Consider the following 17,630-nt stretch of genomic DNA (forward strand, 5'->3'; position numbering starts at 1 on the left):
AAAATGATGTAAAATCTCCAACTATAAAGAAGAGTTTTTTCACGTATGTTTAAGTGAGTAATTATGGGTATAAAGTCCCTGATGTATGTATATCCAAGGATACATTTAAAAGAGTGATGTAACGGTTTTATTTTTTTACAACAATATTTTAATACACTGAAAATTATATTCTTTGCAGCTATTTCAATTGTGATAAAAAAAAGTCCAGCCATCAACTTAAAAATGTGTACATAGAGGGGGGTACATAGATTTTTTCAAAACAGAGAATTAAGAGACCACTGCCCTTAAAGACAGGATCAAGGGTGTGACTTTCCATAATTTAAGGCTATCGTATGATGGATGGGAGCTTGTCTTTTTTTATATGGAGCAAATCGAGCCCCATGTGAATACCTCAGCCTTCACTCCAGCTGATCTTCCACAACCTTGATGGGTACCTGATGGAAATGTTGGAGTTTAACAGGATGATGTCAAAGAGCAGTCTCTTAAATGTCTGGGTGTCTTAAAGATCAGAAAAGTCCTTTGCAAGTCCCTGTGTTGGCCCTTCTATTGGCCAACTAGGAGGAAGAAAGAACAGCAATGCCATTCCAGGAGGTAGAGGCTGGGCTTTTTAGGATGTACCTGTAGAATTGATGAGAGCCTATGCTATCCTCCAGCCACACTGATGGTGGATTGCACCACACAGATGGATGTTTAAACCCGCTTAGCAACCTTGATGCATGCTTTGGGTTGAATTCCGTCTTCCTCCAGAAATGAGATACTGGTCTTAATCATCAATACTTCAGGCTATGACCTTGTTTGGAGATTGGGTCTTTACAGTGGTAATCAAATTAAAGTGAAGTCATTAGAATAGGCCCTAATCTGTTTGTGTCCCTATAAAAAGAAGAAATTTGGACCCACGGAAAGACATACTTTAAGAAAATGAAAAGGCACAGGGTGACTCAGTCGGTTAAGCATCCAGCTTCAATTCAGGTCACGATCTCGCGGTTTGTGGGTTCGAGCCCCACGTCAGGCTCTGTACTGACAGCTTGGAGCCTGGAGCCTGCTTTGGATTCTGTGTGTGTCTCTCTCTCTCTGCTCCTCCCCCACTCACTCTCTGTCTCTCTCTCTCAAAAATAAATAAACATTAAAAATTTAAAAAATAATAAAAGACATAGGGAGAAGACGGATACCGACAGGCCAAAGCTAAAGGACTGGGACAAATCCCTCCCTCACAGCCCTCAGGAGGAGCCAACCCTGTAGACATTTTGGTTTCATACTTCTGACCTCCAACACTAGGAGGCAGTTAGTTTCTGTTGTTTAAGCTGGACCCAGGCTGTGGTACCATATACTCAAAAGCGTAGCTTCTCTTAACGGACTTTCCAAAGCTCAGTGATTTTTATGTTTAGCTATGTTTTGAAATTATTACATGACATGGTCCATCAGAACACAACTACTTTTTTTTTTTTCAGGATGCATCTAAAGACTGAGAACTGGAACCAGGGAGACTTTGATCCTGGCCCCTAGTCTCCTTCCTTCCCCTTAGAGCAGTTCAGCAGAGCAGTTAAGATCAAAAGCTCTGGAGCCAGAGCTCTTGGGTTTAAATTTTACTAGCTATGTGACTTTGGGGCCTGTATGGCCTCACTTGTTAAATGGAAGAATAACAGCACCTGCCTTGTAAGGTTATTGTGGGACCTACTGAGTTAATAACATATAAAACTCAGTGCTTGGTGCATAGTAATTGTTCACCAATAAAATATTCATTGTATTATTGGAGGACCAAAAAGAACAGCCTCTGCCTAAGATCTACCCAGACCCATGAATCACCTAGCAAGTACTACCCACATGTTCCCCTAAAATTCTTAAATCCTTGTTTGTGAAATTGCCATATAAATGTTAGAAGGGTTTTTTATTTTAATTCTCAGATTGTCTTTTCTCTTGTGTTATCCTGTCTTATTCTTACAAAGTCTCATATTTGAGAATAGCTAGCATGCTTTATTAATCCTTTAAAAAGTATCTGCTCCAGTACCAGTTGGCAGTTAGATTTCATCAGTCACTCGAGATTATGGATTAACTCACTGATCTTTTTACCCTTCGAGCTAATTAGCCTTTGGACAAATACAGCTAGTCACAGAAGCCAAACACAGCTGACCAAACACATTTCAAAGAGTAAATTTGGTGGGTAAATAATGCCAAGCTTAGATCTCTCAGTAATATTGCTTTTCTGAGTCACTGGAATCTCGATGATCTTTCCTTCTGAGCCAGAGTTGGAAGTGAGGTGTTTACAACCCTTCGAAGCAAAAGGGAAAATGTGACTAATTAAACCGGCTATCTCCTCCCTACTTAACCCCCCACCACCACCATTTAAGATGATTCTTTCTCTGATGTTCTCTAATAACTGGCCCAGTTTGACTTTAAATGACTTAAGCATATCCTTTGGGACCCTTGTTTAACGACAAGGGAGAGTTTCCTAGATCCCCAGCTGAAATGTAATTTTACTTACTTTAATTTAATTATCACTACCTGCCAAGACTTTGTCACACCTCCTTAAATCACCTTAAACAGTTCATCTCTCACCTTGGTGCTAAGGCCTGTTAAGTACTTGTAGATAATTATCATATCCTCTTAGACAATGTTTGGTGAAACTCAGTATTTTTAGACCTTTCATTCTTTGCTAAATAAGACCTCTCCAAGTAGTCTCCTGTTAGTTGAAATTATTCTTACACTGTAATAGGCACAACCTCACCAATGAATTGTAAGGGAATTGCAGGGGGAGTCTTTCCCTGGGGCCAACCATCCCCTTTGTAAGGGCAGCTGGATTGGTGTGCCTATCCTGGTGTCCCGCTCTATTGGGCAGGCTCCTGGTCTCCTCTAATGTCTCCTTGCATGGGCAGTCTTACGCTGTGCATCCATGATCTTCTGAGTGATCACTGCTTCTTCCCCATGCCACAGGGCAGATTTCTGGAGGAAAAGGGATTCCAGATTGAATGTCAGTTCTGACATTGCACAACCACATACCTGCTCATTAGGGTTTCATTTTCATTCATGCATTCAAGAAAACAGAAAACAGGAAATGGTTTAGCTCTTTTTTCAGAAAAGTAGAAGTGTAGTTGTTTTGCATTGTCATCAATATCCATTGACAAAAAACATTTGTGACATGAATACTAAATGCCTAGCACTGTGCTTTGGGCAATAGGAAAGAATCCAAAGAGAATATAATAGGAAGAATTATATTAGGATATAGAATTAGATATTCTATTAGTATATATTAGGTATATCTATCTATATATCTACATCTATATATAGATGTAGATATATAGATAGATATACCTAATATCTATTAGGTATAGATAATATATAGAATATATTATCTATATATTAGTATGTATAGATATATTAGGATATCTATTAATATCCTATTAGATATTAGGATATAGATTAGAATATAATAGGAAGAATCCAAAGAGAATATAATCTAGACTTTGCTCTCAGGGATCTTAGAAAACAGTGAAAAGCTTATAAGACAGTAAACAATATTGAATAGCATTATCTGGTTAATAACAGAATTGTAAGCTTCAAGTGAACCAAGTCCTAGGCCACTATTCTGTAACTAGTTCGTTTGAAAAAATATCCCATGTGAAGAGCACCATATGTTACACTTGCGTGGGCTTTCCCAAACCAAGATATCGTGTCTGATACCAAGTGGCATCTGTCTAAATGAATTATGATAATACGAGTTTATTATACAGAATTAACTGTATATGTATTTGAAAAGGAAAAATGACCAAGAAACATTTCTCTGTGAACAAAGAAGGTAGTAGGATACACAGAATATGATCCATGGGGTGTGTGTGTGCACTTGTATGTTTTGAGTGTCTGAATAGATTTGTGTGTGTTTGCATATATGTGGGAAAATGAATAATAAATTAATACAACAATGGGTAACTCTGGAAAATGAGGCTGGGGAACCCAGAAAGAGGACCATTATTTTTAATATGATATTCTCCTGTAACTATTTTTACTGAAAATTTTATATTCATATTTATCTATTTTTAAATAATTTTTTAAGTTTATTTTTATTTATTTTGAGAGGGAAAGATAGAGAGCAAGTGGGGGATGGTGGTTGGAGGGAGAGGGAGGCAGAATCCCAAGCAGGCTTCTTGCTGTCAGTGCAGAACCCAACACATGGCTCTAACTCTCGAACTGAGAGACCATGACCTGAGCCAAAATTAAGAGTTAGTCACGTAGCCAACTGAGCCACCCAGGCGCCCCTATATTTATCTATTTTTAATTTAACCATGATAATGGATTCTTAAAATATATTGATAAAATATTAATAAAAATTAAAATGCCATACAATATTATAATATAGGAAAGTGTGTATGTTCTTGACTTTAGTTATTGGAGAAAAAAAATTTAGAATTTGTTTCGTAAATACTAAGAGCATTGATTCTCATCCTGTGGTGATTCTTACCTGTTGATTCTTTCAAAATTGAAACACCCAGCCCCAGAACTACCCCAATTTTATAAAACAGAATTTCAAGTGAGGTTTAGTTAAGTGTACTTAAAAACAACACACACACACCTTGCCACCACCACTTCCCTAGGTGGTTCTGATGCCCCAAGTTGAAGTACAGAACTAGAGAGGAAATGAAAGATGACAAAAACTATCCATTGTGTCCATGAACATACTAGGTTACACCTGTGAAAAGATAATAATCTTAAATTGGATTGAAAAACAATATACAATCATGTTCTACTCACCAAATAACCACCCAAGTAAACGATAGAAAAAAATTTAAAATGAGAAATGTAACACACAAATTGGGGAGAAAAAGAAAACAGGAATGGCAATATAAACATCATAGAAGAAATTAAGCCAAAAAACTTTATATGGGAAGGAGAATCATTTTATAGATAAAGCATCCAAACTGAGAGGCAACGAGGGCAGTCATGAATCTTTATTCACAACATATCAGTATCACCAAAATAAGAAGAAAGAACTAAAAATACAAGAAGAAATGGACAAAAATATAGCTTTGAGAAAACATCATTGCATTATTTTTCTATTTCAAATGAAACCTGTACAATTTTTTAATAATATAACTAATAAGTGTTAACCAATAGGTACATATTGAATTGGCATCTTCTGCTGAAAGTATGCCTTCTTTTCCAAGTACCCATGGAACTTTAAAATAAATGTGTCACTTACATGACCAAAAGTCCTTAATACATTCTTAAAGGGACAGTCTTGTAAATAACTACTGAATCAAAGAGAAAATCAAAACTACTGTTAGAGACTATTTAGAAAATGATGACCATGAAAATATGGCATGACAAAACTTACAAGATACAGGCAAAGCTGTCCTCAAATGGGAGACCCCTAAAAATCATTATTTTACAAGTGTTATTTTATAGAAAGAAGAAAAAATGAAGGAAGGATTTAAATTAAGTTAGAAAATAAAAATAAAGGAGCACCTGGATGGCCCCAGCAATTGAATCTGACTCTTGATTTTGGCTCAGGTCATGATCTCACAGTTCGCAAGTTCAAGCCCTGCATCAGGCTCTGAGTTGACAATGCAGAGCCTGCTTTGGGATTATTTGTCTCCCTCTCTCTCTTCCCCTTCCCCATCTGCTCTTTCTTTCTCAAAAATAAATAAGTAAACATTAAAAAAAGAAAGAAAATAAAAATCAAAGAACAAATAAGGCAAGAGGAAAGGTATAATAAAAATAATAAACTAGGAAACAGAAAAATAATGGAATCTTAAAGTGAATCCAAGAACTATTTCTATTAAATAACTAATAACCATTGTCAATTTTGTCAAAGAAAATATGGAGGAAGCATGAATTAATAAATTTATAATTGAAAATGATATTAAAATAGGCATAGAGATGACTAAAATATTATTGATGAATTTGATGGGTGGCAATATGTCAATATACTGGAAAAGCTCAGTATGTACCCACACACACAGACATCCACAAACAAAATAATTATAAGCCACTATGTATGCATATTTGGGAAATAATATACAGATTGCTAGCAAAGCAAATTCTATTACTTTGTTGGTTGAGATATATATTTGTGTGATCTTCCTGAAAATTGCAATGTGTATTAAGAACTTAAAATTTTATATGATCCTTGACCCTCTTATTCTAAATCAAGTAGTTTATCATAAGGAAATCAGAAATGTGGAAAAAATTTCTTTAATAGGAGACAGTTTAAGAAGACTAATATCATGGGAGTATGCTGATATTACTGTTTGTGTGGGAAAATGCAAATATAGAATGATTTCATCTAGAAAAAAACATGTAATTATGAACTGAAATAATTCTGGAAGACTGCACTACAATGTTAATAACACTCATCTTTTGAGTGTAGGGTTTACAGGTGATCTTTATCTTCTATGTATTTTGGGGTACTTTCATTCTTCATTGAGATTGCAATATTTTGTAATTAGACCATAAAATTACTAAATTAAAAGGAGAAATTTTAATATAAAATCATAGGAAAACATTTAATAGGAAAAGCACATACAAAAAGCATGATGTTCATAGCCTATCAAGACTGAGAATGCCACAAAACCCTCAATGTTCAGTGAGTAGTTAGTATACTTTTCCATTGCCTGGAAGAGGTTATGTATGAGAGGTGGAGGGAGAAGGTACTAGTGAGGACATGTTCTTCCAAAACCTGAGGTCTTTGGTATCACCAGTGATAGTGAGGGTGCGCTTAGCACCCTCCCTTTACCAGATACATAAAGTTTGGTCAACACTCCCCCTAGTGGCAATTTAACAAATCTCCTAAAATAACTTGCCCAAAGAGCCAGGGCTGAAAACTGATGTCAGCCTCAGTTAATTGAGGCACTTGTTAATGAAACATAATGCTGGGCTCCACCTCAAGAGTATGGCTCAGAAATATGTATTCCTTTTATTAACAAGCAGCCTAGTTGATTAAGATATTCAAGTGTGGAATCTATTGACCTAGATCATATATTCCTGAATGTTGTAGAAAAGAGAGGCAATGTGAGAAGAAAGAAATTCTTGTAACCTAACCTAGTATTAATTTCCAAAAAAGAATAGAGGTCAGAGGTGTTTGTATTAATTTCCTACAGTGAACACTTGTGAGAACACTAGCTTCTGCTTTTATTCCTTATGCTATCTACAAATATATGGGAGTGTAAATTACAGACAAATGGGTTATACCTGGTTATTGTTGCTTTATTATTCTCCATTCATATTTCTAGACATCTTCCACACCTTAGATTTTCTCTCCAGTTTCTAGACAGCCAGACCGTTTGGAACAGCTCGCCGATTTAATCAACATGCTGCTTATCATGTTTTCCAGATGGTTAATGGGTCTCTTAAATAAAACTGGCCCTAATTCTAACTGGTGCTTCTATTCTGATCCCTTTTGTAGAATAGTTTGTTTCATGGCCAAACTTTCTTTTCGTTATTTCTCTGTGGTCTTTGGTGATCCCTTTTTACCACTTCTTTGTTCAGAACTGTCAAATGGCACATCAATTCAATCCACTAATGTTCATTGTACACACAGGGGAGAGGAGACTTGTTCATATCAATATCAACATGCTTCCCAAATCATTTATCATTTACATATAAAGTTTTAGAGAATAGGTTTGTCATCATTATTGATTGACAGAGGAGAGAGAGCCTTCTTGTGGAACCACAGACTGGTGGTTCCCATTGCTGTGTCTGCTTCAAGAAGGAGTGTTCTTGTCATATGAAACAGCACTATTTGGGGAGCAGTGTATATGGATCGAGTTTTCAGGAGTCTTACTTGAAAATCCTGTGGTCTTAATATTCAGTGCTATGCAAAGGATTCCAAATATAAATAACCTTTGAGCTGACCCACAGATTTAGGTCTGATTCCCATTTCACAAATGGTTTCCAAAGTATACAGTTAGGTTATATAAAAGTGACATTAAAAGTCATGTTGGCAAAATGCCATTATGGCATGACTTCTGCAATAATGAATGTCTGAAAGTAGGCAAGATAATGTAAGATTTGAATGGGGTTGCATTCTGAAAGGAAGGCAGCCAGAGGTCCTGAGAATTAATGGAGGAGCTGCAGAAAAAAAAATATGGCTCTATTACACCAAGCATTTTCTTCTTTTCCTTTCTATTGCCTGACTGAAATGATTTGGCAGAGTTTAAAAATAAATGAGCTGTATTCATTTTTCCTTCAGAGCTTTGCTTTGAAGGCATTCTGTAAGGAAAAAAAAAGAAAGAAAAACTAACACAGACAGTATGGGGGGGATCAAGACATGAAAATGTAAGCATTCTATCCGACAGTATCTATTTAATAGCCCATCACTCCTTATGTGGATAGATATGCCTGCTTCCAATTAAGATCGTATCACATAGGCAAATGCGATGCTTCAAAGAGGTGCTAATGATCTACTAGGTAGTGCAGAGGAAATGTTGTTCTGAATGGGCTTCAGCATTTGAGCCTTTTCACTGTCATCTGTACATGGCACAGACAGTGACTGGGATTAGGTTTCTTACAGCAACTCGATCGCAATTTTCAGTGCTAACTAGAGGCAGGATTCTTTTGCAGGCATATCATTTGTGTTAATCATTGCTTTCCACACTTTATTTTAGCCACAGAACCCTTATTTTCAACAGAGTGGACGCTTACATGTAAACACATGAAAGTCCAACTCTATGATGGAAACCAGGTTGCACATCTCAGAGATTCCCTGCCCCACCCCTGCCCCTGAGCTTTTATTCCAGTGCCTCTCCCACTTCTCCCCATGGCAGGGCTTGAAAATAGTCTTCTGGGAGAAAAAACAAGATTTCTTCTCCACAATCTCTAGGGGTGGGGGGAAATGCTTTTAATTATTCATTCACTTTTTGATGGGACAAGTGTGTATTCAATGCCTGTGATAAGTCAGGCCCTCTTCTAGGCACCAGGGATGGAGCAGTGAATAGGAAAGATCAACAGCCTGCTCTCAGGAAGGCAGCAAGGGAGACAGTGGGGCATCCAGGACATGTCTGGTGCTATGGAGAAGATAAGGAAGGAGGGGCAAGGAGAGGGGTCCTAGTGAGAGAGTCAACAGGGAGAATGGTAATGTCTGTCTAAGAAACCTGGGTGCTGAGGAAGAGTGGCCATATCCAGAGCTTGGGAGTGTTTCAGGTGAAGAAAGCCCCTGAAATCCCTAAGGCAGGGGTATTCAAGTCATATTCAGTGTCACAGAGAGGATGTGGGAGTTTTGGTGGCTGTGGGAGAGGTCAGAGGTAAGCAAACTCCTTTACAAGATGTGTAGTAAGCCATGATGGAAGTTCCATTTTTACATTTTATTTTAAATTCATTTTCAATCATGGTTTAATTATTTACTTTTAAACTACTTGTGATTAAGCTCTTTATATTTTTATTCCACCAACTTCCAAGATGGCTTTGAGTTAATTCACATACATGATGCCTTAAAAGCTCAAGACCATGTAGCAGGTGAATGAAGTAATAGATAGTGGGATTGAGAATGAAAAAGGTAGTTCTGTGTTCCACCAGAACCAGGGCAAAAGAAAAAAAGAAAGAAAGAAAGAAAATGATGGCTTATGTAATTCTGTTTAGTTAAAAGGTAAGGCTATATCTGTTCTTAAGGGAAGAAACTTCTAAAATAAATTCTAAACATGATGTATTCCATTGGGCATATACAAAAAACATTAATAATTCCCTTTATGAATATTGAATACCTAATACATGTTGATACTCTAGGGAATATAAACCTTAATCAAACAAATTCTGCCTTCCAGGGGCTTGTAGTTGAATGCGGTATGTAACAAACGTACACAAGTAACTATACTACAAGGCAGGAGATATAAATCTTACTTTTTGGAGTACCTAGAAATGGGCATAACAGTTATAACATAAAAATATGACTGGAAGCATTTAAGGGTTAGAAGAAAGAGTTAAAGCAACCAGTCAGGCTTATAGCTTTTCCATAATCCAAGGATTTCCCATGCAGTGCCCAGGGCAGAGTCTTCAGGTTGTCTTCCTCCGCTGTCTCCTCTCATAGGTAGGAGCTGGTCCTCATTCAATCCAAAGGTGATTCTTTGTCAGGAGCCTGAGGGAGGTGTTCTGCCTTACTAATTTGGAGACATCCATACTTTGGATGTCCAATGTGTATGTGACCAATTGGCTTTGTTATGAAAATTAAGTGAAATTAGAAACTGTAGGCATCATAAAAAGAAAAAAAAAAAAGATGCCTATAATCCACCTGTCCAGAGGGACACTTTGTTGATATTTTCGTCTATGTCCTCTCAGACACTTTTCTATGAATGTGGATAGGGAGAGAATCACACCATCCAAACCATTCTGTGGCCCCCTTTTCTAGCCTCCTTAAACTTCAAGACATGCAATTATTGATATCATTAGTAATTGCCTCATGGCACTGTGGTGTATAATTGCATCATAAATTACTTAACCAATTTTCTGGAGTTGATACTTAACTTGTCCCCAATTTTTCACCACTAGAATCAATACTGAGATGAACATTCCTTGAAATGCATTTTTTCACACTTTCCAATTTTCTGTAATACTTTTCTAGAAGTGGAGACAACAGTGATTTTTGGTAACTGTCCTACTTCTAACCAAGTCACACAAATACCCAAAGCTTTTGCTTTAAGACTTTTTTACTCACTGGCTCTAACAACAGACAATGCTAAGCTATCCTTTTTACAGAACTGGGTGGGGGGAGGCAGGCTTCAAAGCACCGAACACGTCCCTGAATTTTAGATTGTCATTTGTTATTCCTTTCTTCCCACTTCAACCCCACTGATTGCTTTAAATCAATAACCTAAGCCAGAGCATGGATGGCATCCAATTAGTTACCAAATTCCTTAAGTTCTGCCTCCTAAAAAGTGTCCTGAATCTGTATGCCACCTTCCTCCAACTTAGGCCATGACCAATAACCCTGGGTCCCTATAGGGTTTCCTACATGCGCTTATCTTATTGGGTTTGGCTCACCCTTTAATCCGTCTTTCATATTTCATTTTAATGTAAATCTGATGATGCCAGCGCTCTGCCTTAAACTTTGCAATGACTCCATATCGCTTTCTAGATTAAATTCAAACTCACGGCTTGGCATACAGGCCTTTATTTCTGGATCAAGTCCCCTGGACTGAGTCCTGAGAATCTATATGTTTTAAACCTTCCCTTTGATTTCAGTGGAAGCAGCCCGGCCCTTCACAAGTCCCGAGATGGGCACTTAGGAAGTGCTGGTCTGCTTGGAACCCATTCCAGAGCAGAGGCCAGCTGCAGCTAGGAATTTCCCTCAGCCACAGCTTAAAATGACCCAGCACACTGTGATTATTTTAGGAAAAATTTCAAAAGCATTCTACCAAAGAGCAACATGTTTGCAAGTATAGATTAGAAAATCATTTCCATTTAGGAAGCCTAATTACTTAAGTGACAATTTTTAAGCTATGAAAGCTTTTCCTGCTGAGTCAGGATTTTCTACTCCAGGCTAATGCAAAGCAGGTAGTAGTTGAAATTAAAGACTGGCCCCAGATACTACCACGTGCTTGACTGTATCAAAGTTCAGAGCATCAAGTATTGCTCTATGGGACAGAAGGGCAGGAGGAGATTTTGTTTAGATCTTATTAAAGCACTGTGTTAAACTTTGTTTTTTCAATGAAGACATTTAAATTTTAGGTTCCTTAGAAAAATACTTAGAAGCCATTTGGTTCTTTGTATTTCTAATAGGAAAGGGTATTCATATCATCAAATTGTTAAAAAAAAGAAAAGAAAAAAATTTTTGAGAAGTTCTGTGTTTCCTTGGGATTAATGGTGAAGTTTAAAAAAAAAACTACATTTGTGAAACTGAAGACAATATTACAATAATAGTGGGCTATTTTATCTCATCTTTTGCTAATCCTTAAGGAGTTTGATGGACTAAAATCCCTAATTTTCATAGCAGGTAATGTGAATACCCATTGTTAATATGATCATTAATATCATTAATATTACTCCTGAAAGATGCAGAGTTGGGATTTAAAACAATTTTGGTTACTTTTCTTTTCGTCTCCTCCACTAAAATGTAATTTTCACAAAGCCAGAGTCTTTGTCTTGTTCACAATGTGTCTGCAGCCCTGGTTCATGGTAGGCATGGACTAAATATCTGCTGAGTTATGTTTGCATGCCAAAGAATGAAGATTTTGTGTAGCATACTCCTCTGAGGAGATATAAGAGGAGAGAGAAGTTTGATCCTCAACCTGAAGGAAGCTTATAATAGTACAGAATACCTTTTCTTCAAATCTATCTGATTTATCAAATTATTATCATGCTGTGTGCATTGCAGCTTGATTCTCAGTAGAAAGTCTATTTTGTCTTCTTCTGTATCTATTATCTATCCTATCTTATCACCCTTGTAACACATTGTCAATACATATATTCTGAAATTGTCATCAATGTGTACTTTATATGTATGTGGTAGGGGTAATATCCTCACAACACATTCCCTGATCTCCAGATAGGTCAATAGATTAAAAAATCATTTTCAAAACGATAGGCAAGAAATTGCAGGAGACACTAAGCTAGATAATCTATATCAGTGTTATTCAAAATGCTGGTCAGCAAGCTCTTTATAACTGATCTGCAACAGGAGCTTGTACTAAAATAAAATGCAAATCAATTGTGTCATTGAGTACAGTTTAGTTCAGTTCATATCTTTTTCCTGATAAGACTTTCTCAATGAAGGAAGCAGGGTGTTGACGTTCATTCTCATGCAAGATCTTTATCTTGTTCTGGACAGCTCTAAAACAGTTCGTTGACTTGCACTACCACACATTGAATAGCACTGGTCTCCATCAACATCTTGCTTACTTAAAAAAAAAATCTCCAAACTGCCTCTTAAAAGCATCATTTTCAGTTTGTTAAATGGTTATTTCTTTGATAAATACTTGTATAATAATAATTAATAGAAATCACATAATTATTTAGATAGATAATGTTATGTCAAGTAGTAGCAATGCTGTGGAAAAAAAAATTAAACAAGGTTAAGGGTTAGAGAAGGATAGGAGCTGCTTTTTTGGTCAGAGTGCTCATGAATGGTTTCTGTGAGGAGGTGACACTGAGAAGAGAAAGTTTCATAATGATAGCTGGGAAAGAGCATTCCAGGAAGAGAGAAGAGTAAACTCAAAGGGCTTGAGGTGGGAATAAGTTTGGTGTGTTTAAAAACAGCAGGGCAGGGGCACCTAAGGTGGCTCAGTCAGTTAAGCATCCTGACTTCGACTCAGGTCATGATCTCATGGTTCGTGATTTCGAGCCCCCACATCAGGCTCACTGTTGTCAGTGCAGAGCCCGCTTTGGATCCTCTATCCCCTTCACTCTCTGCCTCCCCCCTCCCTCAAATAAATAAACATTTAAAAAACCCAGCAGGACAGTTTGCCTGGAGGGAAAGAAGGAGAGTGGTAGGAGAATGGGTCCCAAGAGCCAACCAGGTGTCAGACTTTGCAGGGCCTGATAGGCCATGGTTAGCACCTTGGCTTTTGTTCTGAGTGAGACTGGGAACTTTTGGAGGGTTGTGAGCAAAGGAGTGACATATGACAGGTTTTAAAGGGTCACTGTGACTGCTGGGGAGTAAGGGTGAAATGAAGCAGATGAGAAGGCTGTTGCTTGCTGCAGATTAGCCAAGGGCTGACTGATGGCTTAGACAAAGGGTTGGGAAGGGTTGGGGATGGGAAAGAGCAGTCATGTTCTGAATTTGTTTTCAAGGCAGAGCCAACAGTATGATTCTGGGTTTTGATGGCACCATTTACTGAGATGAGGAACACTTGGGAGGAACAGACTGAGGCAAGGGAAGAAGAAAGAGTTGAGTTTGGACCTGTTGGATGTGAGATGCCTGATAAACTTAAAAGTGCAGATGTGGAGAGGCATTGCAATAGATGCATCTGAGTCCAAGGAAGAGATATAATTTGGGAGTTGTCCACACATAGACGGCACTAGATCAGATCATCTAGTGAGTGAGTAAAGACATAAAGGAGATCCAAAGACCAAACCCATGGCACTCTAACAGCTAGAGGTAGGGAAGATGATGAAAAATTCAGTAAAGGAGATGAAGAAATAAATACTGGAGGGTTGGAAGTATACAAACAACAACAAAAAGGTGATATTATGAATACCGGGAGAAGAAAGACATTCTTAGAAAGAGGCAGTAATCATCTGTTTCAAATGCTATTGTAAAGTAAAGACTATACATTATCTATCAGATTGGGTCTAATGGAGGTCACTGCCCATGATTAGAGCAGTTTCAGCTCTAATTCGCTGCCTGATAAAAGAAGTTACCTTGTGATTGGTTTTAGTTTCTTAGTGAAATGAGAATCAAAGTTATTTGATGAAAACTGAGGAAGTAGGGGTGGGCCCCAAAGGTTTGCTAATGGAGGAGAAGCTGTGAAGAGTGAATCAACTGGGGAAATAACAGCAAGATTGCCAAACAGAACTAAGAACCCATTTGTTAGTTAAGGCCATAAGTTTAAGATGAGCACCACTGTATGCTTTTCTCCAGCCACGTTCAGGTGAGTGGAGGCAGAGAACAAGATTTAAGGGAAATCAGCGTTTTGCTAGGCAAACATAATGCAGGAAGAGGTTCTAGGGATTTGAGAGTGAATGTAAGGGAGAGTATCATTGTGAAAGGTAGTTCAGGGGAGTATAATGGTTGAGATCATTGAATTGAGGTGACCATGGAACTAGGAGACTAGAGGTTGGGTGGATATTGAAATTACTAAGAATGAGAACAGAATGATGGCAAAGATAAAGAAGGTAAGAAAATCTTCAATAAATTGTGGATATGACCAGGAGGAGAGCTAATAGCATAAGGAGAGATAGTGGGTACTACAGTCTGATGGCAGGCAACTCAGGGGAACTGGGCGGGACTTAAGCAGTAGAAAAGACAGTGGTCTGGAAGCAGCAACAAAGAGCAGGAAGGACAACCTTATCCAGTCTCCAAAATCAATGGTATCAAGTGTGGGACAAAAAACTGGACAAGACTTTAAGAGAAACTTTCAAAAGAAAGTCAGCCAAATTTCCATCAGGGCAGGAAAGAGAAACAAATGCTTGGAGAAGATACAGGAGAATTTACTGATGACAGATGATGAGTTTCAGAGAATGCAGTAGAAAGATTTGGAGATGGGGGCAGGGGTGGCCAGAGCTTCAAGCATTTTAAGGAGAACCTTTGGGAATGTAGATCTGTGAGAGTCTTGGTGATGGAGGATGAGCTGGAGTCCTGGGTGTGTGCTCATGACTGAGGTATACAGGCTGATTTGGTGGAGTCTTAGAGACAGTGGGATACTCAATGCTAAAAGTTGTTACTTGTTGGGACTGGTCTCTTTGGTGGTTCTCATGGTGAGGTGGAAGAACTGGATCGGAGAGAATGGAAATTGCACCAGAAGGCGGGGGCATTGTTGAGGACTCCTTGGATACAAAGGAGAGTAGTCTGTCAGGGGCTGTAGAGCCCTAGGGCTTTAGCCTCAATCTTGTCAAGGACAGCCTCAAAGTTTCCAAAAACCATACTCCTTCAATTGTCCATTAACTTCTCTAGATAGGAAAATTGTCATTTAGTGATTGAAGTCTTTGCCTGAATGTATTTCAGAATTACTAGGTTGGTTGAATGCTTCAACAAATATTATTTTCATGGAGAGCACTTCAAATTTACATTGGAAAAGAGCTGGTGCTATTCCTCTCCACAGAAATGAGGCTGACAGCACCTAAATAGCTTTGGCTATCTCTTAGGGAGATCACAGTTGGTGGAAAATCGACAACATTACTATGGAACATAACTTGGAAATGATATTTTTCTTTGCTCACCACTAGGCATTTTGGTCTTAGGAAATGCAGATTACCCAAGAAGTAATTAATGTGTAAGAACAATGGGCACTTACTTCAAATCTTGATTTCTTGCCATCTTTTCCTGCATTATAATCAAATCTATAGACTGCTTATTATTTACCTATTATAAGTTCAGCTTTCTTGCTTTTCCTGTTTCAAAGTAGTCATTGAAAAATTGCCCAACTGATGATTTTTTTGTAGGGAAAACATATTTTTGATGATAGTCTTTCCAACAACTGCTATAAAGCTTTGTCACTACAGGCTGTTGCAAGATGGCCTCACTTGGTAGTCTTAAAGTCTAATTAGTTTTCTTATATGCCTGGGTGCATTTCTGAGCTGTAAAATAAAACTCATTGGATAAAGTGACCTTTTTTCCTACATGCAGTCTAGCCGATTTCAGAACTGTCCTTTACAAACCTATAACACATTGATTGATCTGATGGCATTTGGGTCTAAAATTACTTCTTAGATATAGAAGAGAACATGATCTTGTTTTGGAAGTTTCTGACTTAATTATTTTCCTTCACAAAAGAGAAGGCAAATTCAGAATTTGAAGAGAATTATAGATTTTTTTCTTTAGCCTATTCCTCAATCAAAATGTTTATGGCCTTAAGGACACTCTAGACAAGAGAAATTTTTAGAAAGGAACTAGATATTGAGATAGATAAATTTGGATCAGGCACCTATTTATGTGTCAGGTACTGACTAAGAGGGAGATATAAAAATGAAAAAGGATCTCATCTCAAGTATCAAATGGTTTAGCAGTGGAGACAAACACATAAACCAATAACTGTTGAGTTCCATTAGACTTAAGTAAGGGGTGTGGGGTCCTCATGAAGGAGGAAAGATAATAGGTAGTTGTTAGAGGGTGAGGAGCTGGGAACCTACCAAGAACAGAAGATATTTGAATTAGACTTTGGAAGATAATTAAGAATTTGCCAAACATTTTGGACAGGAGTGGAGTAGGGGTCATCTGAGAGGGAATTCAGAGAGGAGACAACAGCCTGAGCAAAAGATGAAGGCATGAATAGGATAGCTTTTGCGACCCTCAGGGTCAGCAAAGGGCCTCTGACAGAGATTCCTGGCTCCCTACCTTTGACAGCTTTAGAGAAAATAAAAAGATGTATACATGTTTCTAAAACATTATGGAAAACACTCACTTTTATTTGTTACCTGGAGACTTTTAGAAGTGAACTGAAATGATATGAAATTGGATAATTTTTCTACAATGAATCTAAATAATTCATTTGGTGGGTGCTTTCATAAAGGAAGGCTTTGCACTTACTCAGTGCATTGTTCTACTTCAGAATTTGTTCTTAAGAAGGGATTCTCCATCTTTTGGTGAATGGGAACCAAGGGGCATAGTGATGAGAATTATGAAAGATGAGGTGGTGTAGAGAAAGAACAAGAGTTCAAGTAGAGGAGGAGTGTTTATTCCCTAGTGGGAACAGTTATGAGCCGGATGGCCCTAAAGTCACCTGACCTCCTGGAGTTCATGCCTTCCTCTGTAGAGGGACAACTGGTATGTTGTTCTGAGACATATTATAGCATGTATGGGGTAACAGGAAAGCCCTTTAGCACAACAGCCTTGAGAGTTAGTGGTGATACTAATCTCTCAGTTGTAAACTTGGCTTTGTTAAGGCTCCAGGGTCATAAATTATAGGATGAACCTAGAGAATGGTTCTCAAACTTTGGGGACGTCCCCAAACATTTCTAACCTAGTATATTTGTAAAAACATCAAATCTTGGGAACCTCCTCCAGAATTTCCAATCCAGTAGGAGTGAATAGGGACGTGGCTTAGGAATCTGCTTTT

General features: G+C 37.9%; 1 protein-coding gene across 14 annotated transcripts in view; it reads left to right on the top strand.

Moving 5' to 3' along the window:
- Positions 1–17,630, top strand: part of ELMO1 (engulfment and cell motility 1) — a 730,817-nt gene that overhangs the window by 606,232 nt on the left and 106,955 nt on the right. The window lies entirely within an intron of this gene.

This window comes from Acinonyx jubatus, chromosome A2 (genome assembly GCF_027475565.1).
Source record: "Acinonyx jubatus isolate Ajub_Pintada_27869175 chromosome A2, VMU_Ajub_asm_v1.0, whole genome shotgun sequence".
NCBI classification, from domain to species: domain Eukaryota; kingdom Metazoa; phylum Chordata; class Mammalia; order Carnivora; family Felidae; genus Acinonyx; species Acinonyx jubatus.